Source organism: Lissotriton vulgaris, chromosome 4_1 (genome assembly GCF_964263255.1).
Source record: "Lissotriton vulgaris chromosome 4_1, aLisVul1.2, whole genome shotgun sequence".
In the NCBI taxonomy this organism is placed as follows: Eukaryota; Metazoa; Chordata; class Amphibia; order Caudata; family Salamandridae; genus Lissotriton; species Lissotriton vulgaris.
In genome coordinates this window covers 2022824092-2022841217 of record NC_141691.1, presented here as the reverse complement: position 1 = coordinate 2022841217, position 17126 = coordinate 2022824092, and the positions used below count along the sequence as shown (strand labels likewise).

At 44.8% G+C, this 17126-nt stretch overlaps 1 long non-coding RNA gene across 1 annotated transcript in view; it reads right to left on the bottom strand.

The window, feature by feature from the left end:
- The window catches only part of LOC147724905 (uncharacterized), a 208041-nt gene that overhangs the window by 32219 nt on the left and 158696 nt on the right, over positions 1–17126 (bottom strand). The gene's annotated exons all lie outside the window — the stretch shown is intronic.

The following is a 17126-nucleotide window of genomic DNA, read 5'->3' as shown; positions in this document are numbered from 1 at the left end:
AGGTAAAACATTATTTCTTTCCATGCCAAAGACATGGAACATAGCAGACAAATGTAATGGTAGCTGGCTGTCTGCTAAGTCTAACAAAGACCCTTAATAAATCCTGAAAATCTGTGTTGCATAAAGGGGAGGAGGGAGGGTGGTGGGGAATCTGCAGGTAGAATAACCCTGAAGGTAAATTATTTAGCCTGCTGGAAACTTCTAACAGCAGAATTCTCTCTTTGTGAATCAAAGTCAGAGCAATGCCCCTTCCTAAGAGGTAAATCATAGGAGTGGATTTTACAAGGGTACTGCAGAAAAGATAGGGTACACATTCCCTCCCTAAGAAATTGTGAATCAATGCAGTGGTGGCTGATAATAGTGTGGGCAGATGCTCACATGGCTGCTTGTAAGATGTGTTATTCTGGAAGGCCATTAGGGCAGTAGTTACGGCTTATGCGATAGTGAAATGAGCTGTAATACCCTCAAGAGGATCCTTTATTGGCCAGGGTGCAGCATTGCTTTGTTGTGTAGCATTTTAGAATCCAAGTGTAATTTACCAATTCATGCCCTTATATAGCTATAATTCCCAATTGCCCTTATATAGGCATAGAAATCATACCCATATTTAGACATAACCCATCCAGTCCAAATACAGGCATGGCTACTTCCACTAGTTCAAAAAAGCCACAACGATTTCTTGGAAAACTCGGCTTCAGCAGTCAGGGACATCCCCTTGCTTGAAAATAATTTGTCCTAGAAATCATGGAGTTTTCAACGAACTACCATTCCCTTGGGGTTCTTTGATGACGTTATTATGTCCGACTTTACGTCAAACTAGACACCTTCAAGGTATAAATATGCCTACACTTTCTCTAGCAAACACACGGTGATTCGGAGCAGCTCAACTATCTACTTGCCTGATGCAGCTCGCTACAGCAAATGCCGAAGGAAGCCGACCCTCCAGCTGACGCACTGACAGAGAAGCTGTCCTTTCTCTCGCTGAGAATCCAGCTCCAGTGTTTCCAAGCTCCCCTTGCGGGGTGTTGGGAAATCAAGTCCAGAGACAGAGATACTAGACATCCTTCATTCTAAAACCAAGGCACGGAGCTGTTGAATTCTGCACAGGGTTTTAGGGTAGCAGGAGAGTGGTGCTCATACATGTAACCTTGTCGGGTCCGACAGACTCCTTCGGCGAGAGACGAGCAACGTTGTGGACCCTGAACCACCAGGCTCCACTCCACTACGGACGAACCTGCCCATTTCCCTCCTTTACCTCATTTCCAGACGCCCATACTCTGCTTTTGATAACCTGCTAACCGGGTTGGAATTATCACCGGTCTTTGAATACTCGCACCGCGAGCTCTAAAGCCCTGAAGAGTCACAGGCATTGACCTGTTGATGAAACACGTGTCAGCTGGCGTTGTTTTTTCACATGAACATCCCTTAAGAAAACCACCGGTGTCGACTACATCATTCTACTCAAGTGTATTAACTTTTGATTCTATACGTGTGCCCAGTTTTGTGTTAAAAGGTACGGAGCTGATTAGACCCTAAGCAAAATCTTGGATAGATTATTGGCAAAGAAAAACTAAACCCATGCAACACCTCACTTACTTCTTCGCTTGTACTAGACTTAGTTTAGGTACAGCGGGGTAGGCATATTTTAGAAGCACCAGTTGAGTACTTTTTAGCTTTGTTATTTATGTATGTATTTATCTGTGGTCAAGTACTAAACAATGCTTTTACAGTATTATTTTATAATACACTTCTTACTGTAAGCAGTGTACTTTGTAACCAATATTACGATTGTAGCAGTTCACTTTACTTGCATGAGAAAGAATACTGTTCAATAAAACCCTTTTATTGAAAACGCCTGTCTCTCTATTTCTATGCACTTCTGATGAAACGAAGCATGCACGATTGACTGAGTAAAATATCTATCTATTGTTTCCACAACTCTGAATATCAGTTTTATTCTTGGGAAACAAAGTTGTCATGTTTATGCGGTTATCAGAAACTAATCCCTTCTTGTTTATTCGAGAAAGTTTCTAGTGACCTCTGAGCTAGCTGGCACTCACATTTAAGTCTAATATATTCAATAGAGACCTAGTCGACATAAGTCTACGTCAAATCTATAGGATATATTATTCCAATGCGCAGAGCCATTTGGGAATATAGGAACTACACTACATGGCGGGCAACATTTGGTAAGGCACTAATTTAACGCTAGATACTAGAAAACTCAGTTGTGCTTTTTACAGAGGCCCCTTTTTTCCCGTAAAATACTCCAATGGACGTCTGGAGTGGGTAAAAGGATAAATATCCGCCATTACTGAGTAGGACGAAAATCCTATGTATTAGTTTTTGGTTTGATTCAACGTTGAAGGATACAGTGTTCCAAAATATTGTGCACCTTATCTTTGTTTCCTTGAAACTTGCGCTGCAAACTTTCGGTCAACAAAATGAGCGACCCCGAGAACGGTGGAGCTGCAGCTGCAGCCCGACAGGGTTTAGACATTACAGGTTTCCATGAAAACGACCTGGATGCTATAATCATCCTGGAAAACCTAAGGAAACCCATCTCTATAAAGCCTATAACAAATGGCCTATCATCAAGATGTGGTAGGGTAATTTTTGTCGCAGAGGCACACGAATATCGGCAGACAGAGGTATTCTATTCATGGATAGTCTTCTCTGAAGCAAATGCAGTATCTCATGTGTTTCACTTCTACAAAGTAGAGGATAATCCAACGGAATATGCCCCTTTCGAGGACATTGAAATTGCACTAACTTAGCAAGAGCATCAGCTCTGGTATAAAGGCGCCCTACAATAATCAAAATCACATTACCAGGCTCAGTCCACTAGGTAAACCAGGAGCAACATGGCCAGTACTAGCCAGCTATACACCACACCGTGACATTGAAGAAATGTCAGGTACGGAATTATTAGTTCAACCAAAAAAAACTAATAAAAATACATAGACAATTGGTTCAATATGTCATGCGGACTCTAACAGTCCAAACTCCTATAAGTATTTCAAAACAAACCTCTCACCAGGGGAACACAAATAAAATTACACCACAGACTATACAATCAGTCATTGGTAAATTGCCTGCAAAAAGGGAATAAATTCCATTCTGGATAGCTCAAACAATTACTCAAACCGAGGCAGTATTTCCTGACAGTACACCTCATGAGAAACACAGAATTTTAACAATCTGTTTACCAATGGGGATCGCACTACACCTGGAGGACTGCCACACTTGGGGTACAGTCTTTGCTGCAATCTACACAAAAAGACATGGCGGTGCTAACAGACGTCCTGAAACAGATTCAAAATGAATACGGGGCAGAGCCTGTGTTAAATCTGTTTATGAAATGACTGAAAGATTTTAAACAGGTCTCAGCTATAATATTAGCTAATATTAAAGGTGAGGCAGCATCCGTGGCGATCCGCCAAAAAATAAAGGAAATTGATATAACTGAGCAACCATATGAACTGACCAGAATAATTGAAAAATCCTACAAAGAACTAGGAAGAGATAGCTTGGGTGGGAAACCAGTAAAGCCCCAACTAACAAAGTCCTGAAAAGGTCTTTATTAAAAACACTCTCACTACTCTGAAAAAGAAGTGGGAAAATACTAAACAAACTTCTAATGAGAATCTCTCTCAGTCTCGAGGAAGGTCCCTCAAATGTAGCCATCATAAAAGAGGTGTAACCTCAGGAATAGGGATAATTTGAGAAAACCTGATAGATATCAAGATACTGATACACTTTCCTCTCGTACATTTCAGACTTCCTCACAGAAATTGGAAAGAAGAGGACGATCAGAACACCAGGAAGAACCTGTGAAGACCAAAGGCGATCAACACTTTTCAAAAAATAAGAAAACCCAATTCATCAAAAAGAAGGTAGCAGGTCTAAAGATCAGACATGCCAAGGATTTTGAGGACACAACTAAAAAACGGGGAGTGGGCAATGCTGGACAGAGCAGCAGAAGTCAACATAGCTTGCAAGATCTTGAAGGATCATCTGGAGACAGTGGACTTGAATGAGTACATTCAAGTTGAAACAGCTGATACCAGGTTTAGTGTACCCCATAAGTTATGTGAAGTAACGCTCCGGATGGAGGGGGACATAAATAAGAAAATAAGAGCACTCTTTTTGGAGAAGCTCTCTAAGGGTTATGACATTCTTCTAGCTGAAAAAAGACTAGCCACCAAAATGTGTCAAGGAGTGCCCACACGGCGAAGTAATCATTATGCCAACCTTCTCCAATCATATTCCAATTCATTTAAAATACACCTATGCCAGATATTGGTCTGTAGCCCAGGCTCCAGCATTATATAAAAATCATGTGGGATAGGATGAGGAGTCTCCTCACCTCAAAATCCAGTTAAAATCACAACCAACTGCACAGAGGCAGTATTCAGTTAAGCAAGAAGCTAAAAAACAAACAGGTCATGGAGATATTAGATCAACTTGAATACCAAGGGGTGATTGAAACATGCACCTGGCCAATGAACAATCCTTTGTTTCCTGTCTCCAAACCAGACATACACATCGTCTCGTTTTGCACTACATACATTTAAACTCTTGTTGCAAAACTTTAGCAGTACAAAATGCACACAGTGCAGCACTGATGAATAACATTGTGCGCAAAAAATATAAAACTACATTAGATATTTCTAACGGTTTCTTCTGTCAAAACATTGCGCCTGAAAGCAGGAACTTAACTGCTTTCTCAATCTTGCTTGAACCCATAGTATGAAGGTATGTTTAAATGTTTTTCTCTCATAATACCAAGGCTTTCTCGCGATCGTTTTTGTTGCCTCTCTTACCATATCCCTATACAGGATGTACTGTATTCACTTATGGGTCACTCCATTTGGGGGTAGGCCGATATTTATGACTGCCTATTCCTACTATCTGGTAACTGCCTATATAAACTGTGTAATTATGAATTAAGAGTGGAACATAATGAAGTGAAATGTTTTAACACTTTTATACCTTTTCTCAATTCCACTCCTACGTAGTAAGATCTGTTGCGGAAAGAGATTCATTATTTTATGCAAAATGTTTAGTTCCAAAATGTTCAGTTCTTAATACATGGCCCATACTTAAAAACTTGATGGAGATGGGCTTACTGCCATGAAACTTACTGCCATGGAATTTATTTAATGTCTGTTATATATGCATATGTGTAATGTAAATATTGTTTATGAATTGTATGTAAATTTATGTGTTTTAGTAATGTTTTTGTTACTACTATCGTACAATATTTGAGGTAATATTACAAGGGTCATTGTGAGATGTTGTGTACAATATTCTTCATGTTGTATGGACTAACCTGAGTTATAAATTGTTAGAAATACAAAAATTGCTTGTTTTTAAAGATAATTTCTTAAATTTTCAGAAATTGTTGGGAAGACATTTCATGTAAGCCTGAGGAAGGTGGTTTGACCTTATACTCCACCAAAACGCGTCATGCATAAAAAACAAGGAGGATTGTGTACTAACTGATTAGAAAATAATTCCGACATTGTTTGCTTAATTTAATTTTCTGTCTCTACCTCCTTCTTACCAATAGGAATTAATTGTTTCCTTACTTTTAATGTTCTTCCCCCCTTTTTAATATTTTTTAACCATTGTTGAATTATTGTTTTTTGAAACATTGCATTGTATAATAAATTGTCCAGGACTTTTTTCATAATTTCACTTGTGTTTTGCCTCATAAGTATAGTTTGTGTTTTGTTTATGTGTTGTTGCCTTGAATGGTTTGTCAAACGTCTGTTACTTTAAGAAGGTGCCCCAAAGGGATTTTTTGCTTGACCTAAGAATACGAATTAATCAAACCTGATTTCAAAACTACTAATTGGACTAAAAAAACAAAGACATTTTGCGTTCAGTGCAAACAGACATGTTAGCAACAACACATTTACAGACACGCGTAAACGTACGCGACCTTGTAATCAGAATAATCCCAGGAAGATGTGGATGTACGTACTTAACCTTTAATGAAGGTGAAAAAGTACCAATTGCTTACAAATCACACTTGTACACACAAGCTGAACTAAAATTCACTGCAACAGAAAAAATTCTGACAGCGGTTCAAACTGCAGTAGGAAAAGAGAGAGCTCTCACACAGGTAAACGCATAATGGTCGGTTCTTCTGTACCTGCCTTAGAAGCAGTGACAAAAGCAAGTATTCTGAATGCTAAGGCTTTACATCCAAGATTGATACAATGGGTTAACTCTCTTGCTGCAACAGACGGCAAATACGTTTTTGACCCCTACTTGAAAACACAAGAATTTCTACAATACGAACAAGAATGTCCTCTGCCCACTGAGATTCTGCCTCTAGAACAAAACCTGTGTTGCAGCTGTTCGCCTGTTGCTGCCCTGCCCTGCTGAGCCTGAACAGTCAGCGGGGACTGCAATGCTTCAACATCGTGCTGGGGACTCCATTTCCCAGAGTCCCCTGTGGCGCCTAACATCAGCCTCACAAACCACACCAGGAGGTGCTTTAAATTCGGTACAGGGCTCCTACAGCACGGGTCCCAAATCTGTGTTGCGGCTGTTCGCCTGTTGCTGCCCTGCCCTGCTGCGCCTGTACAGTCTGCGGGGACTGCACCGCTTCATCATCGTGCTGGGGACTCCATTTCCCAGAGTCCCCTGTGGTGCCTAACATCAGCGTCACCAACCAGCGCCAGGAGGCGCTTTAAATTCGATACAGGGCTCCTGCAGCGCTGGACGCACACAGGCGTGTCCGCGCCCCTCAAAACCAAGAAAAGGTCGGGCTGGGCCATATCCTTTGGCTTTTTTGTTCTACACTCTCGCCTTGGCTTCTATTCAACAATTGCGGTAAGACCTAATAGACATATTTTATCGATTGAAGAAGGACATTATAGAACTTTCCGAACTCTGATGATGAGAATTGTGAAATAGGCATCCTATCTTTGATAAGCATCTGTGATTCACATTTTCGCTTTTAATTTTCTGTTAGTTATCTTTTATATTAACATTATTACTTGGTTGCATTTTAATCAAACTGTGGTTACTAAAGGTTATAGATATAAATTTCTAATACTGTATGACCAGTGTCTTGGCATAATTGACATAATTGGATAAAATTGGATGTAGGAGTAACTTACCCTGGGAACCTATTGTAATTTAACCTAAACTGCCCTATTTACATTGATCAAACAGTTGAGCTAGATATGCCTATCTAACTAGTAAGGCAAAATGGGGAAGAGGAAAGCAGCTGACACAATCACTGGGAGGAAAAAGATAGCAAAAACACAAAAGTTAGTAAAATCAGCAGCTGAGAACTGTACCCTCGCTGCCATTGATGAGATAATTGAGGAGGTAGAAAGCATGTTATCGACTGGGAAAGAGAGTAGTGCCAAAGAAAAAAGTAACATTTCCTCAGGGTACTGGGAACTTAGATGATATAAGGGTATATTGTTGCTCTAAAAACATTGCCGAGAACTTATTTGTTATGAACTTAAGATCCCACTCCCTCTTCAAATCAAGAATTAGCATCAGGCAAAGTAGAACTGAGTGAACCAGTGATCCCAATCAAACTAATAACCTAAGGTGTTACAGTGACCTTGAAGCTATTGATTGACTACCCCAAGTATGGAACTCGTATCCTGAAGTGAGTGACACAATGCATTTCGTGACGCAGGCACACTGGGTCCCACAGCATGTTGACCAACTTGAAATGCATATTCCATGTGAAGGTCATGGGCTCGAGGGTTAACAATCAAATGACAGTGTGATACTAGAAGGGTCTATACATTTTACTAATACTGGCCTCTGAACCGAAGCACTTATAGACCCTACAATTAAACGCGATAGTCTTGTCATCTTAGTACCACACCCGATTCCATGCCAAATAAAGATGGTATCTTGTAATATAGCTGGGCTTACAAGGAAATTGCAAGAACCTCATTGGCAGACTTATATTGATTCCTTTGACATTTGCTTTTTCCAAGAAACTTGGGCAAGCAAATCTTTGTTTAAATTTGGCTATAGGACATTCAGTATAGAGGCTCACCAATCAGCTAGAGGAAGACCATCTGGAGGCCTCTTAATCTGGATAAAAAATAATATTAATGCTTCTGTAGTTATTTTTCCCACTACCACTGATGACATATTGAGTCTTAGTTTTAAATTCCCGAATAAGTATTGGTTTTACTTGTTTAATATATACATAAGACCCAGAGAATCTTCCAAGGAATGAGTAATAATTACCCAGCTAGAGAAAGCTCTTGATTTTATTCAACCTAAAGAGCTCATTATACTGGGAGGTTACTTTAATTGTTTCTATGAGCCATTGCAGGGAGTAAACATGGTTACTGAAGAACAAGACCTAGCTATGGACTTTCTGCCTCTGCATTACAAATATTTAATGTCACTATCGAAAATGGCAGAACCTCCTTTGACCCCAAATGCTCAAATACCTTCTCAAGAGGGCTATCATCTTCCTGTATAGATTACATCATGAAAAGTATCAGTCATTGGGACCTCGTGCAAGATTTTATGGTGGATAGCAGCAGAAGAGAAAGTGATCATTTCCCTTTGTGTCTAGATCTTATAGGGAAAGTCTTTCTGCTGCATTCTCCACCTCAAACAGACAGGGATGTAGATACAGCCTGAGGTTTCCAATAATAGGAAGGCATTAAAATGGCCATTTATCCTGGGTAAGATTGAACAACTTACACATGTTTACAATATCTTTGCTGACTTAGTATTACTCTTCATAAAAGAGCGATCTGAAGGCCTAACTATAACTCAGACCCACCAGATGTTGATGGAGAGTATAAAGCCTTACCTAACTAAGCTAGTGTCCGGAAATACCGAACAAGTTACTTACCTTCGGTGCCGCTTTTCTGGTAGATACAGTATCTGCCTGTGGATTCCTCACCTTGTGAATATCCCCCTGCGTCAGCAACGTTCGGAAAATTCTTTGTAGCACGCCGGCGTGGACGACGTCATAGGAGCACGGCATCGCACGCGACTCCATCTGACATCACCGACTCCTTATTAGGCCTGCTTCGGCGTGATGACATCAGTTCCGCCCTTTTTTCCGTGCCTTCAAGGCACCCGGACGGACCAATGACAGAAGATATATACATATACACTGTACACAGTACATATAATCCAAAAACTGCACACACACAGTGTGTAGCTAAGGTTTGAAAACCAAATATAAATACAATCATAAACATGCATATAAATATATAAATACAGGTATTGCAGAGCGGACAACGGGGATGCGGGTGGGTCAGTGAGGAATCCACAGGCAGATACTGTATCTACCAGAAAAAGCGTTACCGAAGGTAAGTAACTTGTTCTCTGATAGATACATCTGCCTTGTGGATTCCTCACCCTGAATCTGGTCCTACTCTATCTGAGTTTCCAGCTATCTCTGACTCTATCTCTCAGGACCTCCTTTCTAAACTTAAGTCAGGTTCTCCCTCGGACCCCTGCCCTGCTACTTTTTTGGCTAGGGCTGCGGAGGTTTTGAACCCACTGATTAATCCGATTCTTAATTTGTCACTGACGAGTGGTGTTGTCCCGGTGGTCTGGAAACAAGCCATGGTTGTTCCACTCCTTAAAAAGCCCGGTCTTGACCCCGAGAGTCATGCCAATTATAGGCCAATTTCCCTTCTGCCTGCTCTTGCAAAGATAGTGGAAAAGCATGTTCACTCTGTGGTCTCAACTTTTCTCGAAACTCATAGCTTGCTGCACTCCACCCAGTCGGGCTTTCGATCCAATCTAAGCACCGAGACGGCACTTCTGGAGGTTAATGAAGGCATTAAGGAAGTGCTGGATTCAGGTGGAAGAGCCATGCTGGTAATGTTAGATCTGTCGGCGGTTTTCGACACCATCGCTCATGAGTGTCTCCTCAGCAGACTTCATGAGATCCGTCTGAGAGGGACGGTGTTGAGCTGGTTTAGATCTTATTTAGCTGGTCGCCGGCAGATGGTCTGGGCCCCCCCTTACTCTGCCGAAGTGCCGCCTTTGGAGGTCGGAGTCCCACAGGGGTCGGTGCTCAGCCCGACTCTGTTTAATATCTTCATGACCCCTTTGGCGGTGCTGGCAGAGTCCTTTGGGGCTCAGATAATGTCATACGCCGATGACACCCAGCTCCTTTTCACTTGTGGAAAGGGGGCGGAGTTCAACGGAGAGAGCATCCGCGGGTGCCTTGGGGCTGTTTTCGACTGGTTTCAGCAGAACAGCCTCAAGTGCAACCCTGATAAATCAGAGGTGCTTTTCTTCGGGTGTCAGGCTGACCCCAGTTGGCAGGATTGGTGGCCTGTGAACATGTTCCCTCCCTCGTCCTCTTCTCTGGTGGCTAAGAATCTTGGGGTCAAAATTGACAACAGCCTATCTCTTAAGTCCCAGATTCAGGGCCTGACTGGCACTTGCTATGGTCTCCTTAAAATGTTGCGCAAGTTTCTTCCCTTGCTCCCTCTGATGCATAGGAAGACAACGGTCCAGGCTCTTATCTGCTTTAGGCCGGATTACTCAAATGTTTTATACTTGGGTCTTCCGGACTATCTACTACAAAAGCTCCAGGTGGGCCAAAACTCGGCGGCACGGGCGATTTTTGGCCTACCTCGTCGTGCGAGAGCCGCGGACCTGCTACTCTCGCTACACTGGCTCCCTGTTAGGAAGCGGATTGTTTTTAAAGCGCTTACGCTGGCGCATAAGGCACTCCACGCGGTGGGAGCTGAATATATCCAGAAACGCCTTGCTTTCTACAAACCTACAAGATCCCTTAGATCGGAATCTCTTGGTCTGGCTATTGTCCCTGCTGTTAGGAAAGCAAGAGTAGGGGGACGCTCTTTCAAACATCTGGCTCCTCAGTTATGGACCACCCTCCCCCTGTCGCTCCGCTGTACCTCGAACCTGCTGGCCTTTAGGAAAGGTCTGAAAACGTGGCTCTATGGACAGTGATCAGTCTTTTTTCCTTCGTCTTCTCTCTTGCCTCCTTTTGTAGTTTTGCTGTGGGTCGGAAAGCGCCGGGACGCTCCTTGGAGTAGCCGAGCGCTATATTAGACACCCATAACATTAACATTAACAATAGAGTCCCACAGCAGTCCCAAATCCCGGAGAAGGGTGTTGACTCTGCTATACCAGAAAATCTTGGAGGACAGAGCGGGCGAAGTGGCCGTCCCTCCTCACCTCGGTATCTAAGCAGTAGTGCTTCGCGAAAGTGTGGAGGGAGGCCCAAGTCGCGGCTCTCCAAATGTTCTCAACAGGAACACCTCTAGACAAAGCAGATGTTGCAGACTTTGCTCTAGTTGAATGAACTCTGATACACTCAGAAGGGTCCTTACCCGCCAGAGAGTAGCAAATCTTGATGCACAGGATTATCCATTTGGAAAGTGTGCGCTTGTGCACCGCTCTGCCCTTTTTGCAGCCAGCAAAACCCACGAAGAGCTGATCATCCATACGATAGTCTTTAGTCCTTTAGAGATAGAAACTGACTGCTCTCTTAGGGTCCAAGCGATGAAGCCTTTCCTCCTTGGAAGGGTGAGGGGTAGGATAGAAGGTAGGAAGGGTAATGGATTGTCCTAGATGGAAGAGAGTTACCACCTTAGGAAGAAAAGCAGCCCTGGTCCTGAGTACCATTCTTCCAGCATGAATAGTCAAGAATGGGGGCTTGGAACTAAGAGCTTGAAGCTCACTTACCCTCCTTGCCGAGGTAATTGTAACCAAGAAGACCGTTTTAAAAGATAGAAGCCTCATGGGACACTTGTGCAAGGGTTCCAAGGGAGAACCCATCAAATAAGTTAAAACAAGATTCAAATCCCAATGAGGAACAATAAAAGGACTAGGAGGGAACTTATTAGTAAGACCCTTCAAAAATCTTAAAACCACAGGAGACTTAAAAAGAGAGGGCTGATCCGGCAAACAGAGAAATGCCGATAAAGCAGAAAGATAACCCTTGACTGTGGCAACAGCAAAACCTTGCTGCGCCAGAGAAAGAGCAAACTGTAAAATGTCAGACAATTGAGCCTTCAAAGGGTCTAAAGCCCTCTCCCCACACCAAGAGACAAATTTAGACCACCTATAAGAATAGATGGACTTAGTGGAGTCACGCCTGGCAGAAAGAATGACATTCACCACATAGTGAGGGAGAGAAAAGGAATTCAAGTTGCCCCGTTCAATCTCCAGGCATGAAGTTGTAATATCTGGAGGTGGGGGTGTAGAACCTGCCCCTCCATCTGAGAGAGGAGGTCTGCCCTGAAAGGGAGACGTAGCGGCGGGTGAGAGGAGAGGTGGAGAAGATCCGTGTACCACACCCTTCTTGGCCAATCTGGGGCGATCAATATGACTTGGGCCCGGTCTTGGCGAATCTTCCTCAGAACCCGAGGAATCAAAGGTATGGGAGGAAACGCGTAAAGGAGTTGTGAGCCCCAACTCAACTGAAACGCGTCCCCCAAGGTTCCTTGCATCGGAAACTGGAGACTGCAGAATGACGGGCAGTGAGCATTCTCGTGAGGGGCAAACAGATCCACCCGAGGAGTTCCCCACATCCGAAAGATGTAGCGAACTACCTCTGGATGGAGCCTCCACTCGTGATCGGCCGAGAGCCGCCGACTGAGTCTGTCTATACGTATGTTCAGAACTCCGGCCAGGTGATTTGCCATCCGACAAATCTGATGGTCCTGAACCCAGGACCAGAGTCGCAGAGCCTCTCTGCAGAGACACCACAACCCCACTCCTCCCTGTTTGTTGATATACCACAACGCGGTCTTATTGTCCGTTAGTACTTAAACTTAAGCATGGGCGAATTTTGCGAATTTGTGATCTGCGAATTTGCGGATTTGCGAATTCGCAATACGCAAAATTCGCAAATTTGTGCGAATTTGCGGATTTTTGTTTTTTGCGTGTTCGCGGGGTTTTTGCGTGTTCGCGGGGTTTTTTGCGTGTTCGCGGGGCTTTTTGCGTCTTCGTGAGCCGCTTGCATAGCGAAGTTACCCATGCAGTCGTTTATGGGAGAGGGAGAGAGAGATAGATAGATAGAAAGATAGCTAGATAGATAGATAGATAGATAGATAGATAGATAGATAGATAGATAGATAGATAGATAGATAGATAGAGAGAAAGAGAGAGGGAGAGAGAGAACGAGAGAAAGGCCAGATTCCTGAGTTGAACCTACAGAACATACAGCTTTTTATTTTTAGCAAAATGCATATGAAAATTGTGCTGTAAAGGTCTCTTTTAGTTTAACCCCTCCTGATAACTCAAAATGGGTGTATTTGCCACCCTCTCCCTTCTTCCTGTTTTTTATATCTGTAAGTGCTTCCTGATGAGGTTTAATTCCTTGGACAGGTGCCTCGTTGCCTACTTGTAACTATTCTCTGACCCTGCTTCAAGGGTCAGAGCAGGGTCAGAGAATAATTTCAAGTAGGCAACGAGGCGCCAGGAAGCAATTAGCAGCAGGTGTCCAAGTTGAAGTTAATTTGTTTGTAACCCTTTTGTAAAAGGTTACAAAGAAATTAGGTTCAACTTTTGCACCTGCTGCTGTAACCCTTGCTTGGCTGAAAATTTGTCCCCGCTGATTCGCGGATTTTACCGCGATTTCGCGAGCTTCGCGGATCGCGAATTTACAGAAAATCCACAAATTCGCCCGCGAAACGGATTTTATGCCCACCCTTACTTGAACTGACTGATCGCGAAGGGAAGGGAGGAAGCCTTGAGCGCCAGAAGTATTGCCCGCAATTCTAGAAGTTTGATGTAAAGCAACCTTTCCTCTGGACCCTTGACCTCCAGATCCCCCAGATGAGCACCCCACCCTAGAGTGGATACATCTGTTATCACCGTGGCCACCGGAGGAGGTAGTTGAAAAGGCTTCCCTTGAGACAGATTGCCTTCCACGCTCCACCAAGACAGATCCGCCGCAGTTTCTCTGGAGATCCTGACTGACTCCCTGAGATCTCCGTTGTGCTGATACCACTGCCTGCGGAGGCACCACTGGAGTGCCCTCATGTGCCAGCGTGCATGGTTGACCAATAGAATGCAAGAAGCCATCAGACCGAGCAGGGGAAGAACCTTCAGGACTGGAACGACCGCTCCATTGCAAAAGAAGGGAATCATTTCCTGTATGTCGCGAATCCTTTGAGGAGGAGGGAATGCACGACACACAGTTGAGTCCAGTACCGCACCTATGAACAGGTTGCGCTGGGAGGGCACCAGGTGAGATTTGGGTACATTTATTGAAAAACCCAACCTGTGTAACAACTGAGTTGTCTCCTGCAGATGACGGAGCACTGTCTCTGGAGATTCCGCTTTGATCAGCCAATCGTCCAGGTACGGGAATAATGGAATCCCCGACCTTCTGAGATGTGCAGCTAACACAGCCATCACCTTGGTGAAAATTTGAGGCGCAGTAGTAAGCCCAAACGGAAGGACCGCAAACTGGTAGTGTTGCGATCCCACCGTAAAACGGAGATACTTTCTGTGCGACTTCAGAATGGGGATGTGAAAATACGCATCCTGCATATCGATCGAGACTAACCAGTCTTCTTCCATCAGCGCTTGAAGAACCTGTGCACGTGTGAGATAGAGGTTCAAAATCCTGAGGTCCAGGATTGGACGTAACCTGCCATCCTTCTTGGAGATCAGGAAATACCGGGAGTAGCACCCCTGACCCCTTTCCTGCTCTGGAACCACCTCTAACGAACCTTTTCTGAACAGTGCCGGGACTTCTTCCTGCAGGAGAAGCAGGTGGTCTTCCGAACAATAACCTTGGCAAGGAGGGTAATTGGGAGGGAACTCCTGAAAAGGAAGTGCATACCCATTTTCTACGAGATTGAGAACCCAAAGATCTGATGTAACCGATTCCCAATCCCGTAGAAAATTAGTAAGCCGACCCCCTACTGGACCCGCATGATCCGGAATGGCGGATCTAGGGCTGCATTGCTGTTGTGGGTGATTGTTAGAGGAGGAAGTAGAGGAGGAGGAGGCTTGGCGTCCAAGAGCACGACTCCTTTGTCTACCTCTGTATGACTTATACAATGGGTTCTGCCGTTGCTGCTGCTGCTGGCCTTGTTTATAGGGACGAAAAGTGGATCTACCAAATCCCCTACACTTCCTGGTGGTAGAGCCTCTAGCCTGCAGGCCCAAAGACCTTGCTGTCGCCCAGCTATCTTTGAACATCTCCAATGCTACATCTGCTTTTTTTCCAAAGAGGCCAGTTCTGTCAAATGGTAAGTCCATTAGAGTAGACTGTACATCTGCTGAAAATTCAGATGACTTAAGCAATGCGGCTCTTCTCCTGGCAACAGTAGAGCCCATTATCCTGGCCACAGAGTCCGTCGTGTCCATGCCACTCTGAATTACCTGGCGGGCTGATGCCTGAGTATCACTGACTACTTCATTGAAGTTCTTTCTATCTTCCTGCGGAAGCTTAGTTGACAATTGTTTCACAGAGTCCATCAAAGCATGAATATATCTGCCCAGCAGGCAAGTAGCATGGGTAGATTTATGAGCCATGCTACCCGAGGAGAAAATCTTTTTTGCAGACAGGTCCAATTTTTTAGAGTCTTTATCTGCTGGCACCTGTGGAAAAGAACCTGCAGACCTGTTGGAACAAGCGGCCTGCACAACCAGACTTTCCGGTGAAGGATGCGAAGATAGAAACTCAGTGTCACCAGGTACCACCCTATAACGTCTTGCCACCGACCTGGACACCGCAGGAGCAGTCAATGGTCTCTTCCAGACCTCCATTATTGGCTCAGTCAAAGCCTCAGTGAATGGGAGTGTAGGCTCTATGATAGAGGAAGGTGAATGCAAAACCTCCGTGAGGATGTTAGGCTTGAACTCAACGGTAGGTAAAGTCAGATTAAGCAGCTTCGCAGCCTTCTTAATGACCACATGGTAGGGTGCCACGTCCTTAGATGGTGCATCAGAAACTGATGGCAAACCCCACTCATGAGAGAGTTTCAGGCCACTAGCACTATGCAGGTCCTCAAAAAAGTCCCCTTGATCCAGAAGTTCATCTTCCTCTACTTCAGGATCTTCGTACTCCTTTTCCTCCATGAGGCGTTGAGCTCTGCGCCTCGACCATTCCAGACGAATCGAAGTCGTCGGATCCGGTGACGACTCCGACTAAGCTGGAGCCGGTGTCGAACGAGGGGCCGGGACAGCTGGAGGACGAGAATCTCGAATCGGCGTCGTACCTCGATCCAGTTCTCGAGGTCGCTCCGGAGCCGGCGAAGCCGTGTGCGGAGTCGATGACCTCGGTGGCACCGTACAGAGCCAAGGTGTATAAGGCATCGGCATAAACGGCATAAAAGGTGCCGGAGCGTAAGCTTGAGGGACACCAAAGTTAAAAGACAACGGACCCATGGGACCAGCCGGTGCACCAGTGGGGGACATTGCCCTTGCATAAACACCAAACATGGCATTAAGGAAATGCGAGGGGTCCTGTCCAGGACCAGGAAAGGGAGGGTACGAACCCATCGGCTGCTCCGAAGGAAGCTGCTCCGGCATCGGTTCTTCCTGGCCCTCTTGATCCTCTGGGTTTTCCACCGGGGTCGGTGCCCGAGGAATGTCCTTGTCTTCTTCATGCGCCGAAGAATGACGCAAATCCGGATTCAGTTCTTGCTCCGGATCGGGGGAACCCTCATGAGATCGCTCAGGTGAAGGTGACACAAAGTCCTTGTGATGTTTACGAGAAGAAGTCTTCATCTTCGAGTCCGAAGACTTTTTGCCAGAGTGATGTCTTGAGCTATGCTTCCTCCTCTTGTGCTTCTTCTTCGAGGAGCCCGAAGCATGGCCCGAAGCCGACTTCGATCACAGGACCTCGACCTCACTCTGAACCTTGACCTCGAAGCCGATCCCGACCTCGACTTCGATCGCGACTTCTGCTTCGACCTCGAGCGCCTAGATGTTGACCTCGAAGACCTTCCAGCTTCTTTTCCTTTCACCTTGGCCAGCAGAAGTTTCGCCTCACGTTCTCGTAGAGCATTTGGGTTCATCTTGAAGCAGGATCGGCAGCTCTTGGCATCATGGTCCGAACCAAGACACCACAAAGAATCGTCGTGTGGATCGGTACTAGACATCATCCTGGCACACGATCTGCACTGTTTGAACCCCGTCTTCCTCGACGACAT